The following is an 8,751-nucleotide window of genomic DNA, read 5'->3' on the forward strand; positions in this document are numbered from 1 at the left end:
GTCTTTAGAAGAAGTAATGATTCAATAACATTTAAGGGAGTATTAGAGGGTTAGCTATACTTAGTTGATTTTAACAAAGCTAAACTCGATACTTGCTTAATTGCTAAGACTAATATGGGTTGGCTCTGGCATCACCGACTAGCCCATGTTGGGATGAAGAATCTTCACAAGCTTCTAAAGGGGAGGACATTTTAGGACTAACAAATGTTCATTTTGAGAAAGACAGGATTTGTAGCGCATGTCAAGCAGGAAAGCAAGTTGGCGCCCATCATCCACACAAGAACATAATGACAACGGATAGGCCACTGGAACTACTCCACATGGATCTATTCAGCCCGATAGCTTACAAAAGCATCGACGGGAGTAAGTACTGCCTAGTAATTGTGGATGACTATTCTCGCTTCACTTGGGTATTCTTTTTGCAGGAAAAATCACAAACCCAAGAGACTTTGAAGGGATTCTTGAGACGAGCTCAAAATGAGTTCGGATTGAGAATCATAAAGATAAGAAGCGACAAAGGGACGGAGTTCAAGAACTCACAAATTGAAGGCTTTCTTGAGGATGAGGGCATCAAGCATGAGTTCTCTTCTCCCTACACACCTCAACAAAATGGTGTAGTGGAGAGGAAGAATAGAACTCTGCTGGACATGGCAAGGACCATGCTTGATGAGTACAAGACTCCGGACCGGTTTTGGGCTGAGACAATTAACACCGCCTGCTACTCTATCAACCGGCTCTACCTTCACCGAATCCTCAAGAAGACATCTTATGAACTCCTTACTGGTAAAAAGCCCAATGTTTCATATTTCAGAGTCTTTGGTAGCAAATGTTGTATTCTTGTTAAAAGAGGTAGAAAATCTAAATTTGCTCCCAAGGTTGTAGAAAGCTTTTTACTAGGATATGACTCAAACACAAGGGCATATAGAGTCTTCAACAAATCTACCGGATTAGTTGAGGTTTCTTGTGACATTGTGTTTGATGAAACTAATGGCTCCCAAGTGGAGCAAGTTGATCTTGATGAACTAGATGATGAAGAGGCTCCATGCGTCGTGCTAAGGAACATGTCTATTGGGGATGTGTGTCCTAAGGAATTCGAAGAGCCTTCACAAGCACAAGATCAACCGTCATCTTCCAACCAAGCAGCTCCACCAACTTAAGATGAGGAACACGCTCAAGATGATGAAAATGAAGATCAAGAGGATGAGGCTCCTCAAGAGGAGGACAATGATCAAGGGGGAGATGAAGTTGATCAAGACAAGGAAGATGATCAAGAGATTCAGGGTCAAAGACCGCCACATCCAAGAGTCCATCAAACAATTCAACGAGATCACCCCGTCAACTCCATCCTCGGTGACATTCATAAGGGGGTAACCACTAGATCTTGAGTTGCACATTTCAGTGAACATTACTCTTTTGTGTCCTCTATTGAGCCATACAGGGTGGAGGATGCACTAAGAGATCCGGATTGGGTGCTGGCTATGCAAGAGGAACTCAACAACTTCACGAGGAATGAGGTATGGCATTTAGTTCCATGTCCTAACCAAAATGTTGTAGGTACCAAGTGGGTATTCCACAATAAGTAAAATGAGCATGGTGTGGTGACAAGGAACAAAGCCTGACTTGTGGCCAAAGGTTATTCACAAGTCGAAGGCTTGGACTTTGGTGAAACTTATGCACCCGTAGCTAGGCTTGAGTCAATTCGTATATTACTTGCCTATGCTACTTACCATGGCTTTAAGCTTTATCAAATGGATGTGAAAAGTGCCTTCCTCAATGGACCAATCAAGGAAGAGGTCTATGTTGAGCAACCTCCTGGCTTTGAAGATAGTGAGTACCCTAACCATGTGTATAAACTCTCAAAGGCGCTTTATGGGCTCAAGCAAGCCCCAAGAGCATGGTATGAATGCCTACGTGATTTCCTTATCACTAATGGCTTCAAAGTCAGAAAAGCCGATCCTACACTCTTTACTAAAACTATTGGAAAAGATTTGTTTGTATGCCAAATTTATGTTGATGATATCATATTTGAGTCTACTAACAAATCATCTTGTGAAGAGTTAGTAGGATCATGATACATAAATTCGAGATGTCAATGATGGGGGAGTTGAAGTATTTCCTAGGATTTCAAGTCAAGCAACTCCAAGACGGCATTTTCATCAGCCAAACAAAGTACATTCAAGACATACTTAACACGTTGGAATGAAGGATGCCAAGCCCATCAAGACACCCATGGGAACCAATGGGCATCTCGACCTCGACACGGAAGGTAAATCCGTAGATCAAAAGGTATACCGGTCGATGATAGGATCTTTACTCTATTTATGTGCATCTCGACCGGATATTATACTTTCCGTATGCATGTGTGCAAGGTTCCAAGCCGATCCTAAGGAAGTTCACCTTAGGGCCATGAAAAGAATCATGAGGTATTTAGTTTATACTCCTAAGTTTGGACTTTGGTACCCCAAGGGATCCACTTTTGATTTAATAGGATATTCCGATGCCGATTGGGCAGGGTGTAAAATTAATAGGAAGAGCACATCAGGGACTTGTCAGTTTCTGGGGAGATCCTTGGTGTCTTGGGCTTCAAAGAAACAAAACTCAGTAGCTCTTTCTACCGCCGAAGTCGAGTACATTGCCGCAGGTCATTGCTGTACGCAATTACTTTGGATGAGGCAAACCCTCAGGGACTATGGATACAAATTGAGCAAAGTCCCTCTCCTATGTGACAACGAGAGTGCAATCCGTATGGCAGATAATCCCATTGAACACAGCCGCACTAAGCACATAGACATTCGATATCACTTTCTAAGGGATCACCAACAAAGGGGGGGTATCGAAATTACTTATGTTAGCACCAAAGAACAATTAGCCGATATCTTTACCAATCCATTAGATGAGAAAACCTTTAGCAAACTTAGGAATGAGCTAAACATTCTTGATTCTCGAAATTTTGATTGAAACATTGCACACATAGCTAATTTGTATACCTTTGATCATATCTCTTTCATGACTACGACTAATGTGTTTTCAAGTGTATTTCTATGCTAAGTCGTAGATTGAAAGGGAAATGGAGTACTCGACGAAGACAAGGCTTCCACTCCACTCTAACGGTATCATTTATCCTTCGTCGCTACTCCGCTCTCTCCAAATTGGTATAATCTTCACTCATATTTTCTTGTACCAATGGGGGAGAAAGTAAAAAGGGCTCTCAAAAGTCTCCGTTTTTTGGCGATTAATGCCAAAGGGGGAGAACATATTAAGCCCAAAGCAAAAGGACCGCACCACTACCATTTCTAAAATTTTTGAAATAAAAGATTTAATTGGTATTCACAAATGATTGTTTTTCAATTGGTATATTGTGATAGCAATTTCATCAATTGATATATATTCAAAATTGGTATCTTGTTATGACAATCTTTTCAATTGGTACATATAGAGATAAATTTTCAAAAATTGATATATATTAAAACCCTCTTGAAAACTAAGAGGAGTATTTCATTCAGGGGGAGTTTTGTTAAGTCAAAGGAAAAGCATTTGAAACAGAGGGAGAAATTTCAAAATCTTGAAAATGCTTCTTGCAAATCTTATTCATATACATTTGACTATTTGCAAAAGACTTTGAAAAGATTTTCCAAAAGGATTTGCAAAAACAAAATATGTGGTGCAAGCGTGGTCCAAAATGTTAAATAGAAGAAAGCAATCCATTCATATCTAGTGAAATTATAAATTCGTTTAATTATAAGTAACCTAAGCACTTACCTTATGCAAACAAGTTCAATTCTGCACTTATATATTTGCATTAGTTTGTGTTGGCATCAATCACCAAAAAGGGGGAGATTGAAAGGGAAATAGGGTTAACCTTTTCCCAGTATTAATTTTGGTGGTTGAATGCCCAACACAAATATTGGACTAACTAGTTTGCTCTAGATTATATATTCTAGAGGTGCATAAAGGTTCAACACAAACCAATAAAAGATTGAAGTTAGGGTTCAAATAAAAGGAGCAAAGAAACTGAGTGTGCTCTGGTCTGGCGCACCGGACTGTTCGGTGTGCCACCGGACAGTGTCCGGTGCACCAGGACCGTACAAAGTCCAACGAGCCACTCTCGGGTTTCTTCAGGCGCACTCCGCTATAATTCACCGGATTGTCCGATGTGCCACCGGACTGTCCGGTGCACCAGCGGAGCAACGACTATCCAGCGCAACAGTTGACTGCAACGGCTCCTGACGAGCACTACAATGCGCAACAGTGCGTGGCAGAGTCAGAGCGCACCAGACACTGAACAATGCCTGTCCGGTGCGGCACCGAACTCTCTGGTGCCACTAGAAGACAAAGCCTCCAACGGTTGACAGCTCCCAAACCCTAACGGTTGGGTGACGTGGCTAGCGCACCGGACAGTGTCCGGTGGCGCACCGACCCCAACAGCTTGTTGGTGGTTGAGGGCTATAAATACCCCCAACCACCACAACTCCAAGTATCCAAGTTTTCTGAGTTTCTCATTCAATACAAGATCTAGTGCATTCACTCCTAGACACAAATCAAAAGAATCAAAGCCTCTCCAAGTGCCAAATCCACTCCAACCACTTAGTGACTTAAGAGAGAGTTTGTTCGTGTTCTTTGTGCTCTTGTTGCTTGGATTGCTTTCTTCCTTCCTCATTCTTATTCCCAAGAGACTTGTAATCAAAGCAAGAGACACCAAGTGTGTGGTGGTCCTTGCGGGGTCTAAGTGACCCGTTTGATTAAGGAGAAAGCTCACTCGGTCTAGGTGACCATTTGAGAGAGGGAAAGGGTTGAAAGAGACCCAGTCTTTGTGACCACCTCAACGAGGACTAGGTTCTTTAGAACCGAACCTCGGTAAAACAAATCACCGTGTTCATCCGCTTTATTTATTGGTTGATTTGTTTTCCCCTCTCTTTCGGGCTCGAATTTAATTCTAACGCTAACCCCTGACTTGTATTGTGTGATTAAGTTTGTAAATTTCAGATTCCGCCTATTCACCCCCCTCTAGGCGACATTCAAATACCTTGCTAGTGTTTATGATGTATCATCCATTCACTCTCATGAACTCGCACGCATAGAACCCACATAGGACCGATCCTTGTGGTTGCTTGTGGCACTACATAACATGAGATTGGTTATTTAGTTGCAACATTGTGTATGATATGTATTCATAAATTCACATACTTACCGACCAATTATGATGGATGTCTAGTGGCACACATTTTTTGGACGTGTCATACTTTCCATCTTTCCACTCATTGAACCTAAATGCTCTGTGATATCAAATAGAATCTCCATGTTATTTTAAAATTCTCATCAGTATAAGTATGCATGAATAGATAATGATGAATTTTGCATAGGTCGAAGGGTCGTAGTTCAAGGAGTCGAGCACCAACACCTTTCCAACCTTAGGATAAATGAGGAAGCATATCCAGTGGTCCATGTACGAATCAAATTTGTGATGCATGTTTTATTGAAATTATTAATTTTATTTATGCAAAATCACGCTTACTTAAAGTTGTACGAGGCCATTATTGCTTCCCTGTCTTGAAATTGAAGCATTGCGTTTGCTATGTAGGTGGCGAATCGTACTTAAAAAACCTTCTTCACAACCTTTAGACGATCCTCAACTTCTTCGTCCGTCTTTCCTTTTAACTCTTTGTTGTATTTCCTAATTCTGAAAGTGTGGCTTTCCTTAGATATCAGTATTGGGTTTAGATACCCAATCCTTTTACAAGCACTAGCATCGGGCTTGGTACCGTAAAGGATCTCCTACTGATCAAGTTGCATTCTACAATTCACACGTGTATGTCATGTATTGAAAATTTAGACAACTCACTAATAATAACACATATATGTGGAAGTATATCAAATATTCCGGTTGTACGTTGTTATCCACAGGCTGCTCAAGTTTGTTTCCTTCATAAGGCAATCCATAATTTTGTATAACTTAATATTAGAAGTTTTTTGCCTGTAGTTTATCTATTTTGATTAAGATTAGTCTCTTCATTCCTAACTATAAGATATTTTCAAATTTTAAAATACATAGTTTTCACTATATATCGTTTTGTCTGTGTTGGCGCCAATTTGGTATCAAACAATGGAATGAACCACCTCGAAGTACTGTATGGGATAAGATCACCGGTCCCTAGGGCCCATCAGTCAGCGAACACACTAGGGAAAAGCCTCTAACGCCTCGGGACTAGGGCCTGGAAAGGGAAATGTGCCCTTGGGAAATTCCTATTATGTTTTGGTGATTAAGTGCCCAACACATTTAAATAAGTTCTTATGTGCTAAATGAAGAGAGAAGTGCAAATCAAAGAGAAGGTATGTTTCTAGACTTAGTACATAGTTTTTAAGTACTAATATGTTTTATCTAAGTGCTAGAAACGGTGAGAAGAAAAGAAGAAAAGAATTGCAAATGACTTGGCTTGGTGCAGCCAAAGTCCAGCTCGGTCTGGCACACCGGACTGTTCGGTGGCACACCGGACATTGTCCGGTGGTGCACCGGACAGTGTCCGGTGCGCCAGGCTGGCTTTCGGTGAACAGGCCACTCTCGGGAAAAATCGGCGGCGTACGACTAAAATTCACCGGACTGTCCGATGGTGCACCAGACTGTCCAGTGAGCCAACGGTCGTCTGCGCTAACGGTTGACCGCGCAATCCGCGGGCGACGCGTGGCAACTACAACGGTCGGCAGCGGGCACCGGACTGTCGGGTGTGCACCAGACAATGTCCGGTGCGCCAACTGGCCCGGAGATGCAACGATCGTCTGTGCTAGAATAGGAAGGAGATCGGCGCCAGACCATCTACAGTGACTGTCCGGTGGCGCACCAGACTGTCTGGTGCGCCACCCGACAGAAGGCAAGGATAGCCTTCCTTGTTGGCCTCCAACGGCTCATAGCTGCCTTGGGGCTATAAAAGGGACCCCTAGGCGCATGGAGGAGTCATTGAAGCTTACAAGAAACACTCTAAGACTCCAAGACTCCAACTTCGCGCATTTGATTCTTTGAGATAGTGACTTGAGCTCCATTTGAGTTGTGAACTCCGTGGGTTGTGTTTTTGGGCTCAAGTTGTGACTTGTGTGCGTGATTGTGCTGTGATTTGAGTCTTGTGTGTGTTGCTCTCCCCTCCCTTACTTTTGTTCTTCTTTTCTGATCATCATTGTAAGGGCGAGAGGCTCCAAGTTGTGGATATTCCTCGCAAACGGGAGAAAGACTAAGAAAGGAAAAACCGTGGTATTCAAGTTGATCATCGGATCACTTGAAAGGGGTTGAGTGCAACCCTCGTCCATTGGGACGCCACAAAGTGGAAGTAGGCAAGTATTACTTGGCCGAACCACGGGATAAAAATCACGTGTCTCTTGTGTGCTTTCTCTTTGATTGTCTGTGTTCACAAGAGCTCGTTTTAAGCTACTTAGCCGTTCTAACTTTAATAACTAAGTTTTGTGGCTATTAGTGTTGAATTTTACAGGATCACCTATTCACCCTCCCTCTAGGTGCTCTCAATCGGTATCGGAGCCGTTCTCTTCATCTAAGGGACTAATCGCCCGAAGAGATGGGTCCTAAGGGAAAGGGGATGGTGGTCAACGACAAGGAGAAGGAGTCCCTCTTCAATGAGCCAAGGGACGACAAGCCCACCGACTCAGGATTGAGTCACAAGAAGAAGGACGAGAAGAAGAAGAGGCACATCAAGAAGATCATTTACAACGACAGCGACGCCTCCTCTTCACCAAGAGATGACGACAACGATGACTCGTCTAAAAAGAAACCGGTTAATCAAAACTATTCATTTGATTATTCTCGTATTCCGTTCAATTCCAATGCTCATTTGCTTTCAATTCCACTTGGTAAACCTCCACACTTTGATGGAGAAGACTACTCTTTTTGGAGTCACAAAATGTGTAGTCACTTATTTTCTCTCCATCCTAGTATTTGGGAGATAGTTGAAAATGGAATGCATTTCGATAGTACGGATAACCCAATGTTTATTAATGAACAAATTCATAAGAATGCACAAGCTACACTATTTTGCTAGCATCTTTGTGCAGGGATGAATACAACAAGGTGAGCAGCTTGGACAACGCCAAGCAAATTTGGGATACCCTCAAGATATCGCATGAGGGAAACGACGCCACCATGATCACCAAAATGGAGTTGGTGGAGGGCGAGCTGGGAAGGTTCACGATGATCAGGGGAGAGGAGCCAACACAAACATACAACAAGCTCAAGACCCTGGTCAACAAGATTAGAAGCTATGGAAGCACAAGATGGACGGGCCACGACGTCGTCTGACTAATGCTAAGGTCATTTACGGTAATTGACCCCCCATCTTGTCAACCTTATTCGTGAGAATCCCAGGTACACCAAGATGACGCCCGAGGAGATTCTTGGGAAGTTTGTGAGCGGGCGCATGATGGTGAAGGAGGCTCGATATGTGGACGATGCTCTAAACGGTCCACTACCCGTCCACGAGCCTCAAACCATTGTCCTCAAAGCAACCAGCAATAAGGAGACGCTACCAAGCAAGGTGGCACAAGTGGAGGCCGCGGTCCTCAACGAAGATGAGATGGTGCTTATCATCAAGCGCTTCAAGACCGCATTGAAAGGACGCAAGGACTACCCCAACAAGAACAAAGCAAGGGGAAAGCGCTCCTGCTTCAAATGCGATAAGACTGGTCATTTTATTGCTCAATGTCTCGATAATGAAAATGACCAGGGGGAAGAAAGACATGGGAAGAAGGAGAAGAAGA

This window comes from Zea mays, chromosome 10 (assembly GCF_902167145.1).
Source record: "Zea mays cultivar B73 chromosome 10, Zm-B73-REFERENCE-NAM-5.0, whole genome shotgun sequence".
Taxonomy (NCBI): domain Eukaryota; kingdom Viridiplantae; phylum Streptophyta; class Magnoliopsida; order Poales; family Poaceae; genus Zea; species Zea mays.